The sequence below is a fragment of the Rhineura floridana genome, chromosome 16, assembly GCF_030035675.1.
Source record: "Rhineura floridana isolate rRhiFlo1 chromosome 16, rRhiFlo1.hap2, whole genome shotgun sequence".
In the NCBI taxonomy this organism is placed as follows: domain Eukaryota; kingdom Metazoa; phylum Chordata; class Lepidosauria; order Squamata; family Rhineuridae; genus Rhineura; species Rhineura floridana.
This window is the reverse complement of record NC_084495.1, coordinates 23,261,718-23,288,451: the sequence shown is the minus strand read 5'-3', so window position 1 is coordinate 23,288,451 and position 26,734 is coordinate 23,261,718.

Here is a 26,734-nt window from a genome sequence, read left to right as displayed (position 1 = left end):
CTGCCAGGATGAGAGTTTGGATTCAGTGGATCTTGGGCTTTCCTGGCTGAGACTGGGCCTATTCAGCTGTAAGTCCCTCACCCTAGCTGAGCCAGCGATATATCAGCATAAGTCCCTCACCCTGGCTTAGCCAGTGGAATTTAAGCTGGAAAGCCACATCTACTCCAGACCTTTATTTCACTTTAAACTGTCATGGCTTGCCCCAAAGAATCCTGGGAAATGTAGTTTGTGAAGGTTGCCAAGAGCTGTTAGGGGACCCTCACAGAGCTCCAATTCCCAGAATTCTCTGGGAAGAGGGGCTGACTGTTAAACCCCTCTGGCCACTGGAGCTCTGTCAGGAGAACAGGAGCCTCCTATAACATTCAGCAACCTTCACAGACTACACTTCCCAGGATTTTTGGGGGGAAGCCATGAGTGTTTAAAGTGGAATAAAAGTCTGGTGTTGATGAAAGTCCTCAAAAAGAAGCATTCTGGGGGCGTGGCAGCATAGAGCAAGGACAGATGTACATTTGCTTCAAACCCTGTTCAGCTTGGTCATGCGACCTAGATTCCAATCCTTAAAACTCACACTCACCAGCCAGTTCAGCCAGCAGTAGCTTCTCCCAGAAGGTCCTGAATGGAGTTTATAATAGGGGTTGCTTAGGCCAGCCTATGTTACACCGGCTTCCTCTAGTTGCTCTGTTAGCACCAGAATTCGATGGGGCTTACTCTGAGATATACAAGGTTAGGACTGTAGGCTTAATTAGGATCTATTAATAAAAAAATTTTTACAAGTGTATAAAGGTTAAAATAAATTCTGGGCTGGGGGGCAACCTATCAAGACCATCACATGGCCCACTTTCTTTTCCAGTGGATTTGGACTAATCCCAGGGAAACAAAATAAACCCTCTTCACATGCATTCCACTAACCCATCCATGTATAGTAGCTACAAAATAGCTCTTCATGCCTTATGTTCCTACAAGAAAGGAGAAGGAGGCTACTAAAGAAGCAAGTTTTAAAATATATAGTTACAATGCATTTAATGAAGTCATCCTGTAAAGCCAAAAGGCCATCATTTCAACATAAAATCTATGCCTACTTAAATCAAGTGAGTTTCAGCAGTCATTGTTAAAGGCTCTCTTTGCAATCCTAGAGTAATGTGAATTCATTTAAAAAGGAGAGAGAACAAATTGACGTTTAATGAAACAGCTCCAATTTGAATGTATTAAAGGAAATAAGAGCAGCTCTGCATTAGTCGTACCAAGGTGAGATTTTTAGCAATTAGCAAAGGTCAATGAGCAACGCAGAGGCTTTTCTAAAGAAACACAAAAATTGATATATTTGTTACTCTTTGATACTTGCTGTTTTACTCATATTAAATATGGGTGGATTCATTCTATATTGCTTCAAGTAGGGATGGGGGTGAAATCTGATTCACTTTGCATTTAAAGCAAATCTATCAAATTCACACTTTCCAAAACAATACAAGAACTGAAATACAACCATCCTTCAAAATTCACACTTTGATGAATTCAGCAATGCAGTTCACCAACCAATGTTTTCAAAAATGCATATATTAGGGGGACACATACATACAAATGAATATATTAGTGAACATAACATATAAGATGCGTAAGAATTTCCATGAGGGTTTTTTTAAAAAATCACAAAAACTCACAGAAATAAGAACTACATTTAAGATTGTAAAAATTAGAAAATGATACATCCAAAATTGACAGAACCTTCCATCCCTATGTACAATAAAGGGGTATCTACCACCACCCCACTTCTCTAAGTAGCAAAAAGTCCAAATGTTCACTTTTTTCATAGTCTTGCCTTGTATTAGTTCCCTGAAGCAACAGCAGGCCTTTGGAAGCTGCCAATACCAGCAATCCTACTTTCAAGCCAGATGCAAAATGCAGAGTAGTACCTCCCCTTCCACTTTCCAACTGCATCTCAAACTTCTCTTTTCCTGGCCCCCTCTGGCACACACTATATAACACTGACCTGAGACCCCCATATGCAGGCAGATTTAGGAAACGTTTCCCAGTATTCACTCTCGTTGGAAAATATATATATAATCCTTGGCCATTAGGAAAGTCGTCTTCTTGATACAAGATGAACAGTTGAACAGCTGCTACAGTATGATGATGGGACAAGCCATTCAGTCCTGTAGAGCAAAACAGATTAGCCTCGACAGATTACTATTCAGTCTGCTAGTTGATGGCAGGCACTAATGGCCAGTAATGTACTCCCTAGTTTCATCGTTCAATAAGCATGAGGAGGCAGATCTGCATGTAGAGCAGAGAGGAATGAACCCTCCTCCTCATCTTGATCTGGAGCTGATTTGGTCATTCTTGAGTTCTCTGAAAGCCTGAAGATACTGAAGCTGGAAGGGCTTCCTATCAGCCAGTCAGCTGGCCAGCCAACCACTCACCCCCTCCCAGCCTTTCCTGTCACTAGTTTATCTCCCCCAATTCTTTTCCCAGGGACAAAAAATCAGGGGAAGAAGAGGAAAGTGATTGAGAAGGCTTGGGATGGTGAAGGACCTATCTTTAAGTTTGCAGTGTTCCTAGCAACATAATATAGGTTTCTGTGCATGCTCAGAAACCTCCATCAGTTCTGGGAAGCCTGAGATCTGTAGTTTTCCATCCCCCCAGGCCAAATGGATGAAGCCAGGAGGAATTAAAACCTAAAGTTGCCAGTGTTCCTGACAAGCATGTACTGAAGTTTTTTTGGTAGCACTGTGACCATGGTACATATTGTATGACAGGTTTAGAGGAGAGCAACAGGGATGATCAGGAGACTAGAAACAAAGCTCTATGAGGAGAGACTGAAAGAACTGGCCTTGTATGGCTTGAGAAGAGAAGACTGAGGGAAGATGTGATAGCACTCTTCAAGTACTTGAAAGGTTGTCACACAAAGGAGGGCCAGGATCTCTTCTTGATTGTCCCAGAGTTCAGGACATGGAATGATGGGCTCAAGTTACAGGAAGTCAGATTTCAAATGAACATCAGGAAAAACTTCCTGACTGTTAAAGTGGTACGACAATGGAACCAATGACCTAGGGAATTGGTGGGCTCTCCAACACTGGAGGCATTCAAGAGGCAGCTGGACAGCCACCTGTTGAGTATGCTTAAATTTGGATTCCTGCATTGATCAGGGAGTTGGACTCGATGGCCATATAGCCCCTTCCAATGCTATGATTCTGTTATTCTAACATCTTGGCAGCAACAACAGAGGTGCTAGGATCTGTGTTATCAAGGAAGAAAAAAGCGAGGTGAGCTTCGAACATCTTGCTCCCTGTCCTTTTCAGCTCCAGCTACTGTGTAAGAGTTTCTCTCTCTGCATGAACTTACCAGCAATTTAGCGCATGGGGCAATGTTAACTGGCTGCCACTGTGCAGAAGTGGGATGTTTGAACCCCACCCAACCTAAGGGTGTGTTTCCAGGACAGGGAGAGATAAAGCTGGGCACACTGCAGGCAGTGATGAGGAAACAACTTGGCAGCAGCAACAACAAAGGTGCTGGCAGCCGGGTTATCAAGGAAAGAAAAAAAGGAGGTAAACTTCAGTCATCTTACTCCCCACCTTGATGGCTGAAGCTATTTATTTATTTATTTATTTATTTATTTATTTATTTAAATTGTATCTCGCTCTTCCTTCCAGCAGGAGCCCAGGGTGGCAAACAAAGCACTAAAACACTTTAAAACATCATAAAAACAGATCTTAAAATACATTAAAACAAAACAGCATTAAAAACATTTTAAAAAACTTTTAAAAAGGGTTAAACACATTATTAAAAACATATTAAACCATTCCGACACAGATGCAGACTGGGATAGGTCTCAAGTTAAAAGGCTTGTTGAAATAGGAAAGTCTTCAAAAGGCGCCGAAAAGATAGCAGAGATGGCGTCTGCCTAATATTCAGAGCTACCCTCTAATACTTTTAACTTTTTTTTCTTTAATACTAAATTGCTGTTGATTTGGTGCATAGTATTAGCTGCTGCACAGAGGCAGGCAAAATGGACTCTATCCACCCTGAGGATGTGTTTCAGGATGGGGAGCATGGAGCTGGTCACGCTACAGACAACGAGCTGCCCAGTGATGTGCCAGCAAAAGTGGGGGCCACCACAAGGGGAGATGTACCAGAGGGAATTAGCCCTTTGGTGTCTTCCCTTCTGGGATTCCCCTGGAGGGCAAGGACTTCCCCCACGGAAAAATGGCAGAAGGGGAAGAAGGCCCCTGTGTGGGAAGCAGGGAAGTCTCCCAGGGTGGGGGAATTGGGAAAAGAAAGCTCCCAGGTGAGAGGGTCTGTCATTTTCTGTAAAGGTGGGACGGGGGAATTAAGCACTAATTTTTGTTTTACAGATAATAGATTATGGGCTCATCCACACTGCAATTTAGTGTGTGTCTGGTGCTATTTGCATCTCCTTGCAATTTGCATGGTTCACACAATGTTACAGGCAAGCAGAAGCTATCACACAGTTTTCCCCTTTAAATCCATATTAATCCAAACCAATTATAATACAAAAAGGAAAGGAAAAACTGTCTCAGCTTTGCTGCACTCCTCCATGTAGGCACTTTGCTTTGATGTTTTTTCATTGGGCAGGCTCTCTTTTAATGCCCCATCGCCTGCTCCCCCTCTCTCTGCCACCTGAAAAAGCTGTCACAGCCGCTGCCTACTTTGCCTTTTCACTCACTCCCCCCCCCATTGGTCTTTCACTCAGGCTGGGACAATGGAGAAGGGGAGGGGGGTTTAGTCAGTTTCATTTTTTCTTGTCGATTTCACCAAGGCATTCTCCTGGCTTCAGCCTTGAACCAGAGGAAGTAAACCTAAATTAGAGGGCGGGGCCACAAGGAAACAGTGGCAAGAGGAATGCCTACTAGTGTGAATGGAAAACAGTAGATTTGAAGCTACCAAGTGTGGACCTTGGAAATCTATCACAATGGTAAAAGCAGCATCTTTAGTACAAAGGTATGCTCCTGTGGGGATAAGCCCTATGTCCTTGTCCATTTTTTCTATTTATACACCCTGCTCCTGATTTTTCCCTCCGTTATTTCTTGTTATGTATTACATAATATTATGTATGTTATATTATGTATGTGTTGTGTATCTAATATGTTTTACAGTTGCATTTGAGATAAGTAGATAATAACTTACATTATGAGATTTTGTATTTTGTTATGTATTTCTTCTTATTATAACTGCTTTATTTTTTGTATGGTATAGATTATCTTTTCTATGCCTACTGAAGACCTTCCTCATTCAACAAGCCTTTTAAGTAGAGACCTTATCCCAGTTTGCATCTGTGTTGGAACTGCTTTTAAAGATGTTTTTAAAGCTTTTTTTTTAAAAAAAACATGATTTTTAAAGATGTTTTGTTTTAATATGTTTTTAAGGATGCTTTGTTGTAATATATTTTAAAGTCTGTTTTTATAATGTTTAGAGTGTTTTTAGTGCTTTTGTTTGCTACCCTGGGCTCTTAGCGGGAGGAAGGGCAGGATATAAATCTAATAAATAAAATAAAATACTAAATAAAATTATGTTAAGTATTGACTCATATTGTTTGCTATGTTCTGTGTTGTAAACCACCATGAAGTCTCTTGACAAAGGGTGGCATGTAACTTTAATAAATTATATACATATAATATTTTTGTACATATAAACATAAATGTATAACAGAAAGGGTTACTTACAATATTTGACCTTGTGTCTACCTGCACCATTATTTCTGATCTTTATCAAATATTTCTTATGTAAGTCAATTTATATGCTTTTGTTTCCACCCAGGAAGTATGTGAAATTAGTGGCTGATGTCTAGTTGGCCCATCATTCACATATGCAACGAACAGGAACCACACATTCATGAAATTGTCTCTCTCAGTTAAGCATCTGATCAAACAACTACATGACGCTAATTTTTCAGCTAATACAATCTGTCAAACCCTGCTGATCAAGCCATTTTACTGTGCAGCCAGATACTGACTTTCAGTTTTTTTCTATCTCCATCCTTGCCGCTATAAACATCATTTGTAAATTTATTACACTTTTATCCTGCCCTTCCTCCCAAAAAAGAACCCAGGACAGCAAACAGCAAAGTAGTAAAACAATCCAAAAATGAAATAAAAACATATTAAAAACCATTAAGAAATTGTTTTAAAAGTTTTTAAAACATTAAGAAGATATAGAGAGAGAGACATGCCCTCACAGCTAATCATTTAAAGGTTGGCAGGAACAGTACCTTTCAGCCATCACATGCCTGGATAAACAGGAATGTTCTTAAATTCCTCTTGAATGTTAATAGTGAGGGAGGGAGGCGCACCTCAACAAGAACATTCCACCAATGGGGAACCACCACCATGAAGGGCCTATCACAGGTCAGCATCAACTGGGCAATATCCAGTTGGCATTAGTTGGCTGTGAATTTGAGAGCTAGTGTGGTAGCATGGTTAGAGTGTTGGGTTAGGACTTGGAAGATCAGGGTTCAAATCCCCACACAGCCGTGAAGCTCACTGGGTGACTTTGGGCCAGTCACTATCTCTCAGCCTAAGCTACCTTACAGGGTTGTGAGAATAAAATGGAGAAGGAGAGCAATGTATGTCACCTTGAGCTTCATAGAGGAAAGGTGGCATATCAATGTAGTTAAATAAAAAATGAAGCATGAAAATGATTATTTCTTTTTGCGAGGTTTATTTTGATTATCTGGAAATATTGAGGTTCCAGAGCAGCCTTTCCCAACCAGTGTGCCTCCAGATGTTGTTGGACCATAACTCCCATCTTTCCTGACCATTGGCAATGCTGGCTGAGGCTGATGGGAGTTGTGGTCCAACAACAACTGGAGGCACACTGGTTGAAAAAGGCTGTTCCAGAGTGAGAACATGGTGAATTGTAAAAGATGGACATTTCACCATGCCCAAATTTTTGTACGACTTTTTTTCCTCCTTCCACTTGCCTACAACATTTGGAAAAGGAAAGGAGCAAAGAAATCTGTGGCAGGAAAGGCTGATAATAGCTGACACTGTTGAACTAATTCAGATCCAAGCTGGAGGGCATTTGGACTTGGCTCAGGATTTGGGCAGCATTTCTGAAGTGGGTGAGATCCATTTCCATTTCTGAAAATTGGGCCCCATCTGCACTCAACATTTAAAACAGTACCACAGTCATTACTTCCCCCAAAGAATCCTGGGAACTGTAGCTTAATGGTGCCAAGAGTTGTTAGGAGACCCTTATTCCCCTGGTGGAGCTATAATTCCCAGAGTTCCTTGGGAAGAGAGAATGATTGTTAAACCATTCTGGGAATTATAGCTCTGTGATGGGAATAGGCAGGTCTCCTAACAACTCTAAGCACACTTAATGAACTACACTTCGTAGGATTCTTCTCGGGGAAGCCATGACTGTGTGAAGTGGTATGATACTACATGAAATGGATAGTGCAGATGGGGCCTAGGTGCTGTCGATCATCTAGAGCCAACAGCTGTGTGCGAAATGTGTGACTTGAAATCCTTCTAATTACTGATGAAAAGATCAGTGGGCAAGGTTCCCTGAAAAACCGGCATATTTTATATGCAAAAGAGATGGAAAGTGCAACCACTGAAAGGGCAAATAAAACAAAAATTAAACATGATTTATTCACATACTTACAAGGTATGAAAGTAACTTTTTAATGCCTTTCTACATATTTGAAAAACAAACTGCATTTTAAGAAACCAGTCCATATCACATAATATTAATCCTTTCAAAGCTTTAAAGCCCATCATATGTGCTTTGAGCCATTAAGTTCTGGTCCTTCCAAACATTAATCAAATAGTGATGGCCATCATTTCCAATGAAGGATTTCTTATCCTCCTTGTTACACTTTGCAGATATTATGTACATTACTATAATGTCTTGTGGGCCAGATTGCTGACAAGGACCAAGCGGTCCGAGCATATAACACCTGTTCTGGCCAGCTTGCACTGGTTGCCAATATGTTTCCGGGCTAGATTCAAAGTGTTGGTATTAACCTATAAAGCCTTATACGGTGCGGGACCACGATACCTTGCGGAACGCCTCTTCCGATATGAACCGGCCCGTGCACTACGTTCTGCTACGAAGGCCCTCCTCCGGGTTCCAACTCACAGGGAGGCCCGGAGGGTGATGACAAGATCTAGGGCCTTCTCAGTGGTGGCCCCCGAACTATGGAACAGTCTCCCTGAGGAAGTACACCTGGCGCCGACTCTGCTCTCCTTCTGGCGCCAGGTCAAAACCTTCCTATTCTCTGAAGCATTTTAAATTACACTGATTTAATTTTAAAAATGTTTATTGTGTTGGATTGTTGCTTGTATTTTAGTATTGTTTTGTTATTTATTGTATTTTTATGCTGTTTTATGTTCACCGCCCAGAGAGCTATTGCTAGTCGGGCGGTATATAAATTTAATAAATAATAAATAAATAATAAAGCATCTGGGCTCCTAGTGGGAGCACCCTGGGCTCCTACTGGGGAAAAGGGCAGGATATAAATCTAATAAATAAATAATCTCCGCAATCTTACTGCAGGTATAGCCCAATGTCTAAAATCTATATTACTTTGTAGTAAACCCACAAGAAGCAAGTTTAGTGATTGATCAAATGTCTCAGCTTTGCAGTGATTGCTACTCAATAGCAGAAACTGTTTATTATACACTGCAAATAGATAGCATCTTTTAATTACTGATTAATCTTTAAACAGTCCTACGAGCCAGTGCTGACCTTACTGAAGGAGAATCATATTATCTCTGCAATTTCTATACTTCTCCCAGTAAGATTACCTTAATGGACCCCTAAAGAGATTGACCAACTTTTCATGCCTATTGACCAGGGCTCCTCTTTTTTTTTTTCAGTTGCATACTGTCTTATGTTTAGCCAACATAAAGGAGTGTTGTGTGATTAAGCCAGGTAATCAGCAGATCTGTAGGAGCCTCACATGATTCCATCAGCCTGGCTTACAGAAGTATTGTGTGGTAAAGCATTGGATGTGTTCTGGGGCAGCAAAGGAAATCAGCATCACACCTGCATTCCAAATTCCATGTGGTATCTGGCATGTGATTTACAATGAGACCATCAGGAATCTAAAATATGCTTTAAGTTTATAACCCTCAGGGTTGTCAAGAGCTGTAGAGTTTCAGAGGCATACTCCATGGCACTCACTCAGATGAGGGCTCACCATTGCCTTATGTGAACAATGAATTAATCCTAAAAAATAAATCCAGGATAACCCTTATCACATTATCATCTGATGCCAGGTCCCACAGCAATCCTGTGTCAGAAGTTGCTAGCTTGGAGCTATCCATGGTCCTGAAACTTGCTCCAACTAAGATTATAGACTAAGGACTTTAAAGCCTCTTTCTTCAGATTCCTCATTTATGCTCCATCCCCTTGTGAAGAACGTCAAATCCTATTTTACAGGGAATAGTCATCTATTTGAAGGGCTGTCAGTGGATATTCCTCTATGTGAAGAAATCCTCAATGTGAAGGGCCATCCTGGTCTAAAGATAAAGACTGTAATACGACTTGGAAGTTGCCCATCAACACCTAATTCCTGGACAGCAAACTGAGCAGGTGCCTGGGTCACCTGGTCACAGGCTTCTCCATTATGGTGAGATGTACTGCAATTTCATTTGAACCATAGCAATTGTTTCTAAATTTGCATTTATAGAAATTTGCATATGCCCTGCTTTGGGCTGCGTATTTGTGCCCACTTTAGCTGGATCCACCATGTGGGGTTCTTGTATTCAATCTTGTACCAGAGGTGCAGGAAGGAACAACCCTGTTGTGGCCACAACAACACCTGAATAACATGGGTACCAAGCCTTAGTCCCCCTCTTGGGAGGTGAGCCAGGACTGAGGAGCCAGAACTGGAGTCTCAAAGCTGAAGGGCCCAGAGAAACACATCAAATCCAGGAAGAGCATTGTTGGTCAGGGAAGATCCCAGCCTGAGCAGGGAGACCTTTATAGCCCTTTCTCCCTAGGAAGGCCCAACAGCCTGGGTTGGGCTGGTTCAGAATCTGTGAATACTTTGCTACAAGGAAAAATGCTCTAAGCTGAAGCTCTGATAGCTGAGCACATGGGGCCACTGCCTACAGAACCAATGGCTCCTGTTTCCAGTTTTGGCACCTCCTACTACCTTTCAACTCTGTCATTTTTTCCCCATTGCTGTTTTTAGCCACTGTCACAGCCAGAGAAGAGGGTTAAGCTGCTGGTTGCTTCCTCCCCCCCCCATCACCATCTGATCCCCAAGCAGAAAGATAAGGATGACTGTCTGGCTTGCTCAGCTGATAGCCACGACTGTGTTGAGCAACATTTCCAAGTTCTTGTTGGAAGATTAGTAGCATCTAATGGCTCTCATTAGTTTATATGGCTACAGTCAGAGGCCATTAAGCTTCTGTTTCCAAATATAAAAGGAGCTCATAAAATGTAGGGGAAGTATTATTTAACATAGCTTTATTTTTCATTACAGAAACACTGCAAACAAATTAATGCATAAAACTTACAGAGGTCACCCAAAAGCTGTATAAAAAACAAAGGGGATGAGAGGCTGTCAAAAGTTAAGCAATTTGAAGTCCCTTTGGCATCAATGAAAGAGTTAAGCAGGTGTTTAAAACATTTCCTGTTAAAATCAGTGGGGTTTATAAAAAGCTTCACTTGGGCTAGATCATGTCCAGACCTATTCATTTGCCATCTTCAGTCTTTTATTTTCCTCCTTGAAAAATGGGGAAGAACTAGCTCAGTGATAGGGCAACAGATCTGCATGAAGAAGGTCTCAGGTTCATTCCTTGGCATTTCCTGGTAGGGCTGGGGAAAGGACTGCCTGTCTGGAACCTTGAAAAACTATTGTTAGTCAATGTAGACAACACTGAGCTAGATGGACCAATGGTCTGGCTCAGTCCAACTTCCATTGTTCATTTATTTATTATTTAATTTGTATCCCACCCTTCCTCCTAGCAGGAGCCCAGGGCGGCAAACAAAAACACTAAAAACATTTTAAAAACATCATAAAAATAGACCTTAAAATACGTTAAAACAAAACAACTTTAAAAACATTTTTTTAAAAGCTTTAAAAACATCTTCAATAAAAGGGTTTAAAAATGTATTGTTTAGGAAAAAGGTTTTTTAAAAAAAAAATATTAAAAAACAATTCCAACACAGATGAAGACTGGGATAGGTCTCAACTTAAAAGGCTGGTTGAAAGAGGAAAGTCTTCAATAGGCGCCGAAAAGATAACAGAGATGACGCCTGCCGAATATTTAAGGGGAGGGAATTCCACAGGGTAGGTGCCGCCACACTAAAGGTCCGTTTCCTATGTTGTGCAGAATGGACGTCCTGATAAGATGGTATCTACAGGAGGTCCTCACCTGAAGAGAGCAGTGATCGACTGGGTATATAAGGGATAAGACAGTCTTTCAGGTATCCTGGTCCAAGATGTATAAGGCTTTGTACACCAAAACTAGAACCTTGAACTTGGCCCGGTAGCAAATGGGAAGCCAGTGCAATTCTTTCAGCAGTGGGGTGACATGTTGGCAATACCCTGCCCCAGTGAGCAGTCTCGCTGCTGCATTTTGCACCAGCTGCAACTTCTGGACCAACCACAAGGGCAGCCCCACACAGAGGGCATTACAGTAATCCAGCCTGGAGGTTACCAGTACATGGACAACAGTGGTCAGGGTATCCTACTCCAGAAACGGCAGCAGCTGTCTTATCAGCTGAAGCTGGTAAAAGGCACTCCTAGCCACTGAGCTCAACTGGGCCTCTAGTGACAAAGATGGATCCAGGAGCACCCCCAGACTATGAATGTGCTCTTTCAGAGGATTACGACCCCATCCAAAGCAGGCAACTGACCAATTATTCAAACTCGGGAACCAGCAACCCACAGTGCCTCCGTCTTGCTAGGATTCAGACTCAGTTTATTGGCCCTCATCCAGGCCACCACTGAGTCCAGGCACCAGTCAAGGGCTTGCACGGCCTCTCCTGATCCAGATGTTATGGAGGAATAGAGCTGGGTATTGTCAACATACTGCTGACACCTCACCCCAAATCTCCTGATGAATGCTCCTAGGGGTTTCATATAGATGTTAAACAGCATGGGGCATAAGATGGTACCCTGCGGCACCCCACAGCACAACTGCCAGGGGGACGAAAGACAGTCACCCAATGCTATTCTCTGACAGCAACCTTGGAGATGTGGAAAGGAGGGTGTCATTTTGTCCTTTGTCTCAGGCAAAAAAATATCTTGGGCCAGCCCTGACCACACATTTCCCGTCCTTGGGCTAAGCAGCTTCTCCTCCTTGTCCTGCCCAAAATCACAATATCAAACATCAGGATTTGGTTCCATCCCTGGCCGAGTACTGTCCACACAAGCTGTTTCTTCACTGTCTCTCCTGCAAGCCAATTTTGCCCCTGTGTGATTTAGGTCACATCCATGCCATACTTTTCAAGCACATGGCTTCTGCCAAAGTATCCTGGGAAGATACGTGGGAAGTTGACCCTTCACAGAGAGGGCCTCCGTGTCTATGTTTTATCGCAGGTATATTCTGCAACAAGCTGCAAAAAGCTGTAACAACCTTTTGTTTGTCCTATGATGCTTCCCCAATGCTACCACATTATTGCTGCCAGAGGAGGATATAGCACAACAAAAGTGTTTTTTTAAGTTACACTGATTTACTTTTTAAAATGTTTATTGTATTGGATTGATGATTGCATTTTAGTATTATTTTGTTATTCATTGTATTTTTATGCTATTTTATGTTCACCGCCCAGAGAGCTATTGCTAGTCGGGCGGTATATAAATTTAATAAATAAAAAAAATAAAATAAAAAATAAGTGGGACAAAAATGAACCAGAACATTGGTAGTATAAGCAGCAGGAAGATACAGAATATGCACTGAGTGGAAAAGAAGTAGTGTGGCCGCTCCAAAACTTTTGCAGGCACAAGCAATATTGAAAGAAGAATAGTGTGTGACTGCCCTGGTAACATCATGAGCGTGAATCATTACAAACGTACAATTAAAATGACATCTGGAAGGGCCCAGAGTTGCAGTTCCCAGGGTTAAGTTATGGTATGGATGTGACATTAAAAAAAAAACACCTAGATCCAAAGAAGTCAGCCTTACATTTGTCATAAAGCAAAGTTGTACCCTTAAAACATCATAGGTGTGTGCTTAAAAAAACCCCATGAAGGTATGAACTTGGCCTTGGGGGGGGGGAAGGCTAAAGCAGCTTTGCAATGACTACGGTCTTCCAAAGGTGTGTGTGGCTAGGTACAAGAAATGTGTTTAAAAAGACAGCTGAAGGTGTTTCTTTTCAAACAAACAAAATCTTCCTTTTTATTTTTTAAATGCACAGGGTTTCAGCAATGTAACCTCTGCTGTGCAAGCTTCAAAGGGAGAAAAATAAAAGGTAACACATCCACCAACACTTTTGGTGCCAGAAAGATTAAAGCTCAGCACTTCAGAGAAATCTCTTACACACAGAAAGCGTAACCTTTAAGTTTAATGCATGCGGCTACCCTGGCAACTGACATCAGGGAAGGAAAACGTTACTTAGCTGCACAGTGTTACAGGCTTGACAATGGAACTAAATTGTGGCACAAATGGATATAATAATTACAACAGGACATGACAATTGATGGCATCAATAGGCAGTTGCCATTATTAGACACAAAGTGGGATGGGATGATGATGATGATGATGATTTTGTTCAGGGTTGGCCTCTGGTGCAGAAGGTGTTCCATACCACCGCTAACTCCACATTGCTTTTCTCCATGAAATAACATTTTTTTCATTTTTGACTCCCAATACATTTAGAGGTAGGGTGGGAAATGGGTTGCCAACCTGGCTCAACCTGTGCACAATATCATCTGAAGGAGGGGTGGCATGGAGATAAAGGTGACAAAAAGAATGGCCAAAATGGGTGTCTATTAGCAAGATTCTGGTGCTGTTGTAGCTATTTTTTTCCAGATACAGGGCCGGCCCTACCATTAGGTTTTTTTCCCCTGGCTCTGAAAAGATAACAGTATATATATCAAGTGAGCTTCCCCAAGGAGGGAGTTCCACAAACAGAGCACCACAGTTGACAAAGGGCAAAAGGTGCACTGCCACACTAAGTATTTTATTTATTTATTCATTTGATTTATATCCCACCCTTTCTCCCAGTAGGAGCCCAGGGAGGCAAACAAAAGCACTAAAACACTTTAAAACATCATAAAAACAGACTTCAAAATATATTAAAACACAGCTATTAAAAACATATTAAAACAAAACATCTTTAAAAACATTTTTTAAGCTTTAAAAACATTATAAAAGGTTTAAAAATATATTAAAGAACAATTCCAACACAGATGCAGACTGGGATAAGGACTCTACTTAAAAGGCTTGTTGAAAGAGGAAGGTCTCCAGTAGGTACCGAAAAGATAACAGAGACGGCGCCTGTCTGATATTTAAGGGGAGGGAATTCCAAAGGGTAGTCGCCACTACACTAAAGTTCTGTTTCCTATGTTGTGAGGAATGAAGCTCCTGATAAGATGGTATCTGCAGGAGACCCACACCTGCAGAGTGCAGTGACTGACGGGGTATATAAGGGATAAGACAGTTTTTCAGACATCCTGGTCCCAAGCTGTATAGGGCTTTATCTATCAAAACTAGAATCTTTAACTTAGCCCAGTAGCTAATAGGCAGCCAGTGCAATTCTTTCAGCAGCGGGGTGACATGTTAGCGATACCTGCCCCAGTGAGCAGTCTCACTGACAAATTTTGCACCAGCTGCAGCTTCCAGACCAACCTCAAAGGTAGCCCCACATAGAGCGCATTACAGTAATCCAGCCTGGAGGTTACCAGTGCATGGACAACAGTGGTCAGGGTATCCCAGTCCAGAAAGGGCCACAGCTGTCTTACCAGCCGAAGCTGGTGAAAGACACTCCTAGCCACAGAGGCCACCTGGGCCTCTGATGACAAAGATGGGGGACGGTACCCTGCGGCACCCCACAGCACAACTTCCAGGGAGCCAAAATACAATCACCCAATGCTATTCTCTGAAAATGACCCTGAAGATAGGATTGGAACCACTGTAAAACAGTGCCTCCAGTACCCATCTCACCAAGTCGGCTCAGAAGGATACCATGTTCAATGGTATCAAAAGCTGCTATGAGATCAAGTAAGAATAACAGCATCGCACTCCCCCTGTCCTTCTGCCGAAAAAGGCCATCCATCAGGGCAACAAAGGTTGATTCAGTCCCATAACCAAGCCTGAATCCAGACTGGAAGGTCAAGATAATCTGTTTCATCCAAGCATACTTGCAACTGCTGTGCCACAACCCTCTCATTCACTTTCCCTAAGAAGAGAGTATTTGCAACTGGGCGGTAATTGTCGCAAACCAGTGGATCGAGGGTGGGCTTCTTCAGGAGCAGCTGAATCATCGCTTCTTTCAGGGTGGCTGGTACCACTCCCTCCCGCAACAATGCACTGACCACATCCTGGATCCACTCAGTCAAACCCCCTCGGCAAGCTTTAATAAGCCAAGAAGGGCAAGGCTCGAGAGGACATGTTGCCAGCCAATCTTGGTCTGCTCTCAGCCAGCCCCCCATCTGCCTCCTTTCTTATTTACAACCAGTGTGTGTGGGGGGGTATGTCCTATCAGCTTCCTCCTCCTTCGTCCCAGTGTTTCCTTTGTAAAATGCAGCAGGGAGGGGAATAAAACTAGAATTGGTTGGTTCTGCCTGTCATTGGCGCTGGCTTCACCAACTGTTCGCCTCATTGCTCTTTGTAGAACTTGGTGGGTTGAGGCTGCATGGGGTTAAAAAAGGTAGCTAGGGAGGAGACCTCTTGGTTGCTAGGCTATACCTGTCCTTTGATCCTTGCCATCTCTCCCCTTCCTGCTAGACTGATATGCAAAGGATGTTGATCCCAGTTCCTTCCCACCTTCCCAGTTTTCTTCTTCTCTCTTGAGAGGGGAGCAGACATCTTTCCTTTGTCTCTCCCTCTCAACCAGCATGAGAGCTGCACTGGGACCAGTGCAGACTGCTCCAACATAGCTAGTTAGCTAGATATAGAACGCTTTCCTATCAAGCATGTACTTCCAGAATAAAGTAGTTCTTTCTTATTTTACAGCTTAAAGTCTCTGTCTGACTAATTTGCAGGGAAGGTAGAATCTTAGCAAAGACACACACACATAAGCTCGCTCAATACTCTCTGCTCTGCTATGCAACTCAATAGAATTCTGAAAGTAAGGCCAAACCTAAAACTGATAAGCATATTAAAATGCAGTTACAAAGGATAAGGTAGGCAGTAACCACGATGGCAGAGCCAGAGCCAATAACAGACCAGGCCAATTAATTCTAGCTTTGTCCCCATCCTCCCCCCTGCTGACTTCTACAAGGGGCAACATTGAGATTAAGGAAGAGGAAGGTGACAGGCAGGGCAAGTAAGGCAGGTGGGGGCTGGCTGAGGGCAGACAGATTGGAGGGGCAGGGCCACATTTAGCCTAAATCCCATTTACTGGTGGGATTCCTTGAAGGCAATGTTCCAAAACAGCCTGGGGGGGGGAGGGGAAGATAATCAGATCAGGACAGTGTATTTGAACTTTTTATCCCAATTTAATTTTCAAAGTCTCCCCATTTCCTGTGAGCTTCACAACTGAGGTCCTAGCCTACTACTCTAATCACTACACCAGGCTGGCTTTTTTTTTTATAATACCAGCCTCTCTTAATATAATAAGCAGTGTTAAATTACAAGTTGCCCAGCAGACTTCTCGAGCCAAGTGGACATTAGGATGTAAATCTGAAAAGAAAAAAATATTTTACCCAGCAACAATGATAGATTCAGTGCCTTCTAGATCCCTTATTGCTTTGAATTACCTCTGGTATGTCCATACCTTAAAAAAAAATGAAGCCCAGAAGTGAAGGCCCAATATCTTCAGAAGTGGCAGTTTTCTTAGTCCCATTTAAACAATGTAAACAATGAAGCAATGTTCAACCTAGGTAATCAAGGAAGGCACTGTAATGAAAAGGCTGCTTCCAAGTGAGGAGGTGTGTCATAACCCTATCCAACCATTTCAGAAAAGGCTGGAGCCGTGTTTGGCACACAATCTCCTTTCCAGAGATCCTCTTTGAGAGGGTGTAAACACATGCAGATCCAGGAGCAGGGAGATGGAACATTAGCATCCAAAATTATCAATATCCCTCAAGGTCACGTTGAATACTTCCCTTTAACTCATTCATTCCTAGAACTCCAGGAAAAGGAACTTGAAAAGCCGATATTTTCAGATACATTCTATGCCTTTCGACAGCAGCTTGTGGGAATGCTATTATTTCAGCAGTCAAGAAAATGAGCTCGCTTTGTCACAGAAAATGAGCTTGCTTTGTAGGGTCCAAAGGGAAATGCAATCTCTAGGGAAAATGTTAGGTGCACTGGGGCACCAGTTCCAATGCAAAAGGGCAGAACTGGAATATCACTCTAAATAACCGATGTTCATGCACCAAGAACTTCTGGATCATCCTCTGATCATGTGAAGCCACTCTCCCCTTTTCCATGGGCTATTTTTGGCATGCCAGAAACCAACCATTCATACCACTGAGTGCCTTTGGAATCAAATCAACAGCTTCGAGTTATTTCGTCTGTATATGTGCGAGTCTGCTTGCACATGCATATATGCACATTTATGTTTTTATTCCCATCCACCCCACTCCCTAAAACACAAAAAACAGAGAAAATTTATCATGCAGATTATATATTCATCATGACAGTACTCTCCACTGCCTCAGTTCCACAATGTCAATTGTCACTCTCAATGCATGAGCTGAAATGATGCCATCTGTGAGAGGAAACTAATGCAGGGAAATGAGTCATAGCCAGCTCTGGTGAAATAGCATATTCAGTCTGGGGCTGCAGAGAAAATTACTCAGGCAGGGCAATCAGAAAGGTGGCACGCTAGCAAATCGGTTCTTAATTTATACACATCCAATGTCTTTTTAACATCAACGAGCATGTCACCTGACAGGCATGCTATGCACATCTGCACTTTTTATGATAGTTTTATGATGCCCACTAAGCACACCTGTGCTTCAATGGGACAAGTTTTTTTGCCTGAGGGTCAAGAGAACAGGAGGGCCAAAAATGCCTTGGCAAAAAAAAAAAAAAGAGGCACAAGTTGTCAGACAGGTTCAGACTGAATGAAAACAATTAGCAGATCATTAATGAAGACTTAACGGTCTTTTGGAAATCTGATCCTTTCAACAAGATTTTGAGCCAGCCTAATCAAAGTGCAGCTTTTATCAACTTAAAGGATCAAGGATCACAGAGAGACAAGAGAATTCTTAAATGCCAATTCCCTTTGTAGAATTTTCCCTTTTGCATACAGCATTCAGTGATGCCATTAGGAAAATGTAGCAGGGGGGAGGGGCAGGGGCATAAAGTAGATTGGGATCTACTGGTAAATTTCTGCGTGATTTGCAGTCAATCACAAAAAATGCTGCCTCCCAGCTGTTTAACAATAGCAACCCAAAAGAGGCTTTGTCCTTTCTAGATTAGGCTGCATATGCACCATACATTTAAAGTACATGGCTTCCCCCAAAGAATACCAGGAACTGTCATTTGATAAGGGTGCTGATAAGGGAGTTGTAATTCTGTAATGGGTAAACTACAGTTCCCAGGATTCTTTGGGGAAAGCCATGTGCTTTAAATATATGGTGTGTAATGCAGCCTTAGATTTATTTCGACTTTAGCAATGGGGCAAAAGCCTCCACTGCATCCAAGGGCAGCAGGTTAGCTTAGGAGGTACAGGGCAGGGGATTTGGGGGTGGGCTGGGACTCTTGACATGCCTTGGCATCTCCTGCCCAAGGCACCCATCTCACTCTACCTAATGGTAGGGCCAGCCCTTCCAAAGATTAAAGCTTGGAAGGGAGCATGGGACTAGGAGTGGATTTGTGTGTGAGAGAGGACTGTGAGCTCAGGTATTAAAAGATAATTCCTAGCCTGCACTGAGAGGCACCCTGTTCCTTAATGCTATGTCCATTTTGCACTTGGCTGATCTTGATGTTCTAGTTGAAAGTTGACAAAAATAAGAAGAGCCCTGCTTGATCAGGCCAAGGGCCCATCTAGTCCAGCACTCTGTTCTCACAGTGGCCAATCAGATGCCCATAAGAAGTATGCAAAGCAGAATTGAGTACAACAGAGTGGAACTGGCACATTTACAAGTGCCAATTAATGTCTGTTGCACAATTGCAAGGAATCAATCCTGCAGTGTGGCAGCGCCTACTATTGGGAACTCCCTACCCATTGGTATTAGGCAGGCACCTTCACTGCGTTGTTTTCAGTACCTGGTTAAAAAAAAGAACGTTTAAGCAAGGCAAGCCTACCCAGCTACGTAATTTTAACATACTTTTTATTTATTTGTTTTAAAACTACTGATTGTATTTGTATTTAGATAAATTTTATATCAACTTGTTTTTAACATTTGATTTTATTGGAATGTTAAATTAATATTTATATCATTTTATGTAAACTGCTTAAAGTTTTTTCTTGATTAAATGACATATACATCTTATTACTTACATAAACAAATAAAACTTGAAAGCCTTGTTATCACCTCATTCACTTGCTAGAGCAAGGAAAACTCCAGAAAAAGGAGTCTCCCTTACATTTCACTACACCACTGCTCCTCAAAACTCTTTTTTCTTTTTTCTTTTACTTCATTTAAAATATATTAAGAGCAGCTTCAAGAACTTTGGTTAGTAGACAGGGTATAAATATTCCAAATACATAAATAAATAATATTGGGTTGGCCAAGGACAAAAGCAAGCTGCACTGCAGTCCCACTGAGTCAAGCCTCAACAGAAAATATAACTACTCACGTTCAAGTCTGAATGGTTCAGAGAATAGCCTCCCTGAGCCATTATAAGTAGCCAAGACGCTTTGTAGCCTGTGATTAGGGAAGAAACAACTGTCTACACTTTGAAAGTGCTTGCAAGCCAGATCATAAAGCAACTTGCCCGTATTGATTTTCAGTCTCAGGCCCTTGCTAAATCCTTTCCTGTAACTTTCCAATTGATTGGCTTTTGCTCACAATAGGATTGCTGAGTGTTTGTTTCTTAAAGGTACTTAAATTCTACTTAACGTCTCTTTCAAAAGTCCTCTTTTTAGTAGATTCTCTATGATCTTCCATAGAGTGCAAGCACCTTCAGACAAAAGCCCTTTATTTTATTTTATTTTAAAAAACATTAATCTTGGACCATATGAAAAGTCATTATGGAGAGCTTTGTGATTTGCGATTGTATTTATCCTATGGGCCATTTCACACACTACATTGTGAAAAACAGCACCTCCTTGTTACCACAAACCAATAATTAGCTTATGAAGGAATCAGGACTGGCTAAAGCTCTTGTGCACTGTACATTCATGGACAATGTTGGGTTCATCAGTATTAATACAACAGGGGTAGGGGAACCTGTAACTCTCCAGATATTGCTGGACTATAACTCCCATCATCCCTGCTGTCCTGCTGGTTGGAACTGATGGGAGTTATTATAACTGGAGGGCCATAGGTGCCCAACCCAGTATAAATTGGTGGTCAGTCTTGCCCGGAATTGTTTATTTCAACGAGGAGCAGCTCTCCAAAATTCTAGAGAAATCTTTTTTTTTCCCTTGCTACCCAAGATCCTTCTAACTGGAGATGCTAAAAATTGGATCTGGCACCTTCTATGTGCAAAACAAGGGCTCAACATGAAAGCTAATTAAGCATTTGATCCCACTATCTCCAGTGTATGAAAGCTGTGCATATATGACCTCTCAAAATTCTTCACACATCACAGAAAATTCTGGAAGGTTGCCTTCTTTTTCTAAGGGGGTGATTGAGAAAAAAGAAAACCTTAATTTCTCTGAGAATGATGCTTTCTGGGAAAGTTTGGCTCAGATCTAATTTGTAGTCACATAGCAAACACTGCATGACTAAATAATATAAGTAGTAGAACCCTGCTAGATCAGATGAGTTCACTATTCTGTTCACTGTTCTGGACAACCAGGTACATCTGAGAAGCTAACTAGCAGGACAGGAAAGCAATAGCAATTTCCTAGTGTTGCTTCAGAGCAATGGATATTCAGTTATATACTTACCCCTGAAACTGGAGGTCCCATACAGCCAACATGACTTGTACCACTTGGAAAACCTATTTGAATCTGTCTTGTCCCTTTTAAAGCCATCTAAACATGAAAAGTGTGGCCCATTTATTTTCTTTATTTTGCCTTTGTGAATTTAAAAGTTATTTTACTTACCTTATTGGTGCATCTCATATTTCAAACATGGAAAGAGTACTTCAGTCCCACCTGTGGGGCTGCCATAAGCTGTAGTTGTACACGGAGATGCATTGAAAGTCACAAGCTTAATCTGCTGATTGTCTGCCTGACAGGCAAGCACAGAACCTCTGTCAAGAAAAAAAAATGGCAACACTTGTCCGGCTTACTGCAGTGCTGTTTAAATTTTGGTTCAGTACGATGTGCCTTTTGAATGAAATATATTATGCAAGCTAATGTCATGCCAAGCTGCTGCTGGATTTCACCCACAGGTCCCAGTGGGTTTGTGGGGTCATAAATGGAATCTATGGCACTGTGCCTGGTTATGCCTTTATGATTGCCAAATGTTTTGCTTATTCTACACTGTGCATTTAAGTCCAGATAAAATCATTATCAACAGTTGTCTCGGGCAATGTAGTAGTCAACAAGAAAGTCCAGGAGGAAGCTTGTGGGAAGCTCAAAAGCAGGACCTGAGCATAAAACCACTCTCCCCACTTGGGAATCCCAGCAACTGGCACTCAGAGGCCTCCAACACTTCATTCTACAGATATACATTGTCCTTACCCTTCCTGCCTTCATGAGTCTTGGGTCACCTATAGCAGGGGATAGGGATTCTCTTTCAGCTCAAGGGCCATGTTCCCTTGTGAGCAACCTTCTGGAGGCTGAATTCCAGGTGGGTGGGGCCAAAGACAAAAGTGGGTGGAGCAATGGATGCAACTCTTCCCTTTGTACAGTAGACCACATTTCATCCATGTAAAAGTCAGAAGTCACACACACACACACACACACACCTCAAGCCACGGGGGAGAAATTTGATTCAGTTCACACTTATAGCTAAATCGATTAAATTTGCACTTTGTGAAACAACATGACAGCCGAAACACAGCCATCCTTTAAAATTTGCATTTATCTAGAGCTTGGAAAAGTTGCTTTTTAAAACTACAACTCCCATCAGCCCCAGCCAGCATGGCCACTGGAGTGGGCTGATGGGAGTTGTAGTTCAAAAAAGTAACTTTTCCAAGCTCTGCTTTTATCCCAATTTTGTGATGCAGTTCTCCACTGTTTAGAAAAATATATATATGTTAGGGGAAAGTGTGTATAAAAAGGAATATATTAGTGAAAATAACATGCAAAATGCATTACATCAGGAAAAATTGTCTGCAAAAGTGTGTACATTAGTCACAACTGCAGTAAAAATGTGTTTATTAGGAGAAATCTGCACTAAAATGCTGAAGACTTTTCAAGAGAATTTTTTTAAAAAATATATAACATCAATTGCCACAGAAATGTGGTGAGCTAGATTTAAGAATGGGAAAAAATTGTGAAATGGAGAGAAAGTGGACAGATCCTTCCATCCATCCATTCCACCCAGGCAAAAACGCTTAAAGAGGTTGCATAGTATTGGGCTTAAATGAGATAGAAACAGTTTAGTAGTTCTAACTCTCAGCAGAGTATAAGCAGAGCAGAATGAGAATTGATCAGCCCCCCCCCCCATACAGACGAGCTGAATAAAAGCAACAGAGACCATCTTCTTAGTAAAGGTATTAAAATGTTTATTCATGACCTTTCATAGGTTCAGGAAACATAGGATTTAGCTTGGAGAGACAAAAATAGTACATTTTAGTCCATGATTGGGATGTTCTGGCAAGGGAATCTCTAGTCTTTCCCAACCTTTGGGTCCCAAGATGTTGCTGGACTACAACTCCCATCAGCCCCAGCCAGCATGGCCAATGCTCAGGAATGATGGGAACTGTAGTCCAGCAACATCTGGGGACCCAAAGGTTGGGAAAGGCTGCGTCTAGAGGCTTCTCTCTCCTGTGGCTTAATGGTGATTATGCATAAAAGAGAACAACTCTTAACAAAGAAGACAAAGAGAAGGGGGAAATAACACCTGGTCAACAGGAAGTTACATAACAGTAAACAAGCATAGAGGTGTCCCCAAATCTGGCTAGAGGGGACATCTCCCTCCTAAAGCATGTAAGCTTGCTTATCCCAACACAGAGGAGGACGAGAGAGGGTTGATAAAGAGGCCTGGGGGAGGGGGCACACTTGGCCCCGGGTTCTGAGGTTTCCCGCCCCTAATGTAGAGCATTAATACTGTGCTTGTGAGATCCCCTTAGAAGTTTCTAAAAAAAATAAGCTAATTTGGAACTCTGCTGTAAGCTCAAACTTTGATGCATACTTCAGCTACCAACCTTTTTACAAATCATGCCTTGCTGTTATGCAGGTTTTGTTTTCCTTTTTTGACCCTATTTAAGCTTTGATTTCAGCCATTTCCTAGCAGATGGCCACTGCTGTTAAGCAGATAAATTATAGCCTTGAACAAAGAGTGAAGCAGTGGATTACTGTCAGGGGAAGGAACTGAATCCTTTCAACAAAGAGTTATGTCAAATCCACATTTGTATCTAAAATATGAAAGAGAGAACCCAAGGGCCAGCAAGTGCCAGGTCCAAAAGCCCCAATATTGCCATCCCATCCCATAGCTCCACCTTTGCCATCCTCATATTTGCAATCTATATTTGCTAAGTAATGGATTATTTCCAAACGGAATATTGTTTGGCAGCATTGGAAGCTAAGCATTTATTGCCTTCTTTCCGGATACAACAGCAGCCAGCTACCCAAACAGAGAGAGGCAAGAAAGGCTTTCCTTTTGTTAGGCTTTGCATAGACCCACCACAAACACACACACTTTGATCTGAATCACAGTGGTCCATACCAAATATTAAGAAAAGTACAATACAGGGAGAAAGTGGAAGGAGGTAACAGAGAAAACAAATTCTCCCTGTTGTGCATGTTGGGAAAATAAGCAATGAGACACAGCATGAATTTCATAGAAATGTGCATTCAAAATATTGGTAATAGGAACCCATTCTTTAGGATTCATAAGGCAGCTCAACAATAATGAAAGAAAGCAGTAAAACATTATCAAGCAGCAACACCATAAAAACAGCTGCAGTCAAGCAACTGAACACTACTAGATAGGGCATATTGTCAGTAAGTTATCTTTTATCCCAAATGCCCTCTGAAAAAGCAAGAGTTGTGGTCTGAACCCCAATAACAAAGGAGTAGGGTCTCATCCACACCATACTTTTAAAGCACTCACATACCACTTTAAGAGTCATGGTTTCCCCCCAAACCATCAGGGGAACTGTAGCTTGTTAAGGATACTGATGGTTGTTAGGAAACCCCTCACAGAGCTACAATTCCCAGCATCCTTAACAAATTACAGTTCCCATTATTCTTTGGGGAGAAACCATGACTCTTAAAGTGGCATATGAGTGCTTTAAACATGTGGTGCGGATGTGACCCAGGTCTCCCTTGGAAATCACTTCCACAGTTTAAATGCCACCACTTAAAAGTCCCTGCCTTACAGAGCCAACCAGCAGGGATGTGCACCAGATTCAGCTGAGTCCCAAGCCTCGAGTCCCAAGCTATATTGGGCCCACTTGGACATTTTTGGGCCTCAGCCGAGGTGGGTTCTGACAGCCATGGATCGCTACAAGTTGAATCTTGACACCTGCAGCTCTCCTTGCAGCTTGATAAGCAGAGGCAGTGAACCTTCAGGAGCGCAGGAAAACCCTTTGCAAAACAGCAACAGGAAGGATCGCTTCCCTCTGCTCAGGAGCTGAGCGAGCAATCCTGGAAGATGCTGGTTTACAAGACACTTTCCTCCAGGAAAGCTCTTTGCAAAACAGCATTGTGCAGGATGAACTGCCCTCACTCTCAGTTGGGAAGGGGCAAGGAGACACAACGTCTCCTTCTCCCGCCTCCTCCCCTCCTTATGTTTAATTAGGGTTTTTTAAAAACCCTAATTAAACATGAGCCCTGTCTCCCAGATTTGGGAGTGGCTCTGAGCCAGGGTGGGTGGTCCCTAGGTTGACCCAGGGTGGGTCGGCCTGATGCCTCCCCTCCAGATTGGAACCACAGGGCAGATAAGGGGGAGCATTCACAGCCCTACTTACCCAGCTCACTTCATGCAGCCAGTGGAGCAGAGCAGAGCCATAGAAAACGAATTGATCAGGTAGGTTCATATATAGCAAGAGTGGGAAACTGGATTTGTCTGGGGAGAATATAGTTAATTCCCCTACCCCCCCCTGCAGACCAGTTTTGTCAGGTGGGTGTGGTACCACCTGCCTGTCACAATAATGTCATGTGACATAGCACTTTCAAGTCCCAAGGATCAACTGATTGTTGGGGCTTCAAAGCACAGCTCAGGGCTTATAAAGATCCCTATGCTGTGCTTTGAAGTCCCCTTTGGTTCAGCCCAGCCGTCTTTTTACCTGCCCACATATAATGACTTATAACAACATCCAAAGAGGGAGGCCTGGCTGACCTAATTAGGCCCAAATATGGCATCCCTGACATATAGGTAGGTATTTGGGTAGGTATTTAAGGTAATTTGACCCCCCCAAAACCATTTGGAGCTTTAAAGCTAAAAACCAACACTTTAAATTGGGCCCATAAACAAACCACAAGTAAGGTAAGGCAGCATAAAACTAGCATAGAGAAATGTCATTGTATTTCTTGATCCTATGCATTCAGGGAAGGTAGAACACTTTAGTCAGTTTGCCTCTTGCAGAGGAAGATGGTCCATTAGGGCAAATGGGGCACTATCCCACCCATCGCAGTCTGCCCTCAGTCTGCCCCCACCTGTCCACCTTCATTCTTACAAACAGTCCAAACGTAGCAGCTTTCTCCTCCTTAGACTCAGTGTTGCCAATGTAGAACTCAGAAGTCATGAGGATCAGGACAAAACTAAATTTAGTTGGATCCACCTGTTATTGGATTCCACATCACTGGGTTCCATAGTTCCACCGTTGTCAGAAGTTGGAGGGGACAGGAGACAGTATTCTCTATGACAGCCCCTAAATTACAAAATTCCCTCCCCGCAGAGGTGCATCTGGCACCTTCATTAAACACCTGCCACCAAAGGCTGAAAATGCACCTCTACACCCTGTCCTTTGATTATGTATATGGACCCTCTCTAATTGTGAATGTAACCTGTTTTAAATTGTTTTTAATATTATATTTTATATTGTTGTGACCCATCCCAGGACATTCTTGTGAAGGGAGGGTAATCATCATCATCCTCTCTAGCCCAACCTACTATTTTTTGCTCGAACAGTCCCAATGGGCACCAGCCAACACTGGCCTCTGGTGGGAGATCTTTCAAGAATCACACTCGTTCATTTGCAAGCCCAACTCCTCATGATGGCCTTATACCATCTGAGAACTTGTGCTCCAAGAAGACAAAGCCAGAGAAAACAACTAAATAGCAAGGTGCTTTGCACCAAGACAGATCATTGGGCCACTGAGTTCAGTATTATCCACACTGATTGGCAGCAGCTCGCCAGGATTTCAAACTGGGTTCTTTGCCAGCCCTACTTGGAGATGCCATGGATTGAACCTGAAACCTTCTGCATGCAAAGCAGATGCTCTACCATTAAGCTACAGCCCTTCC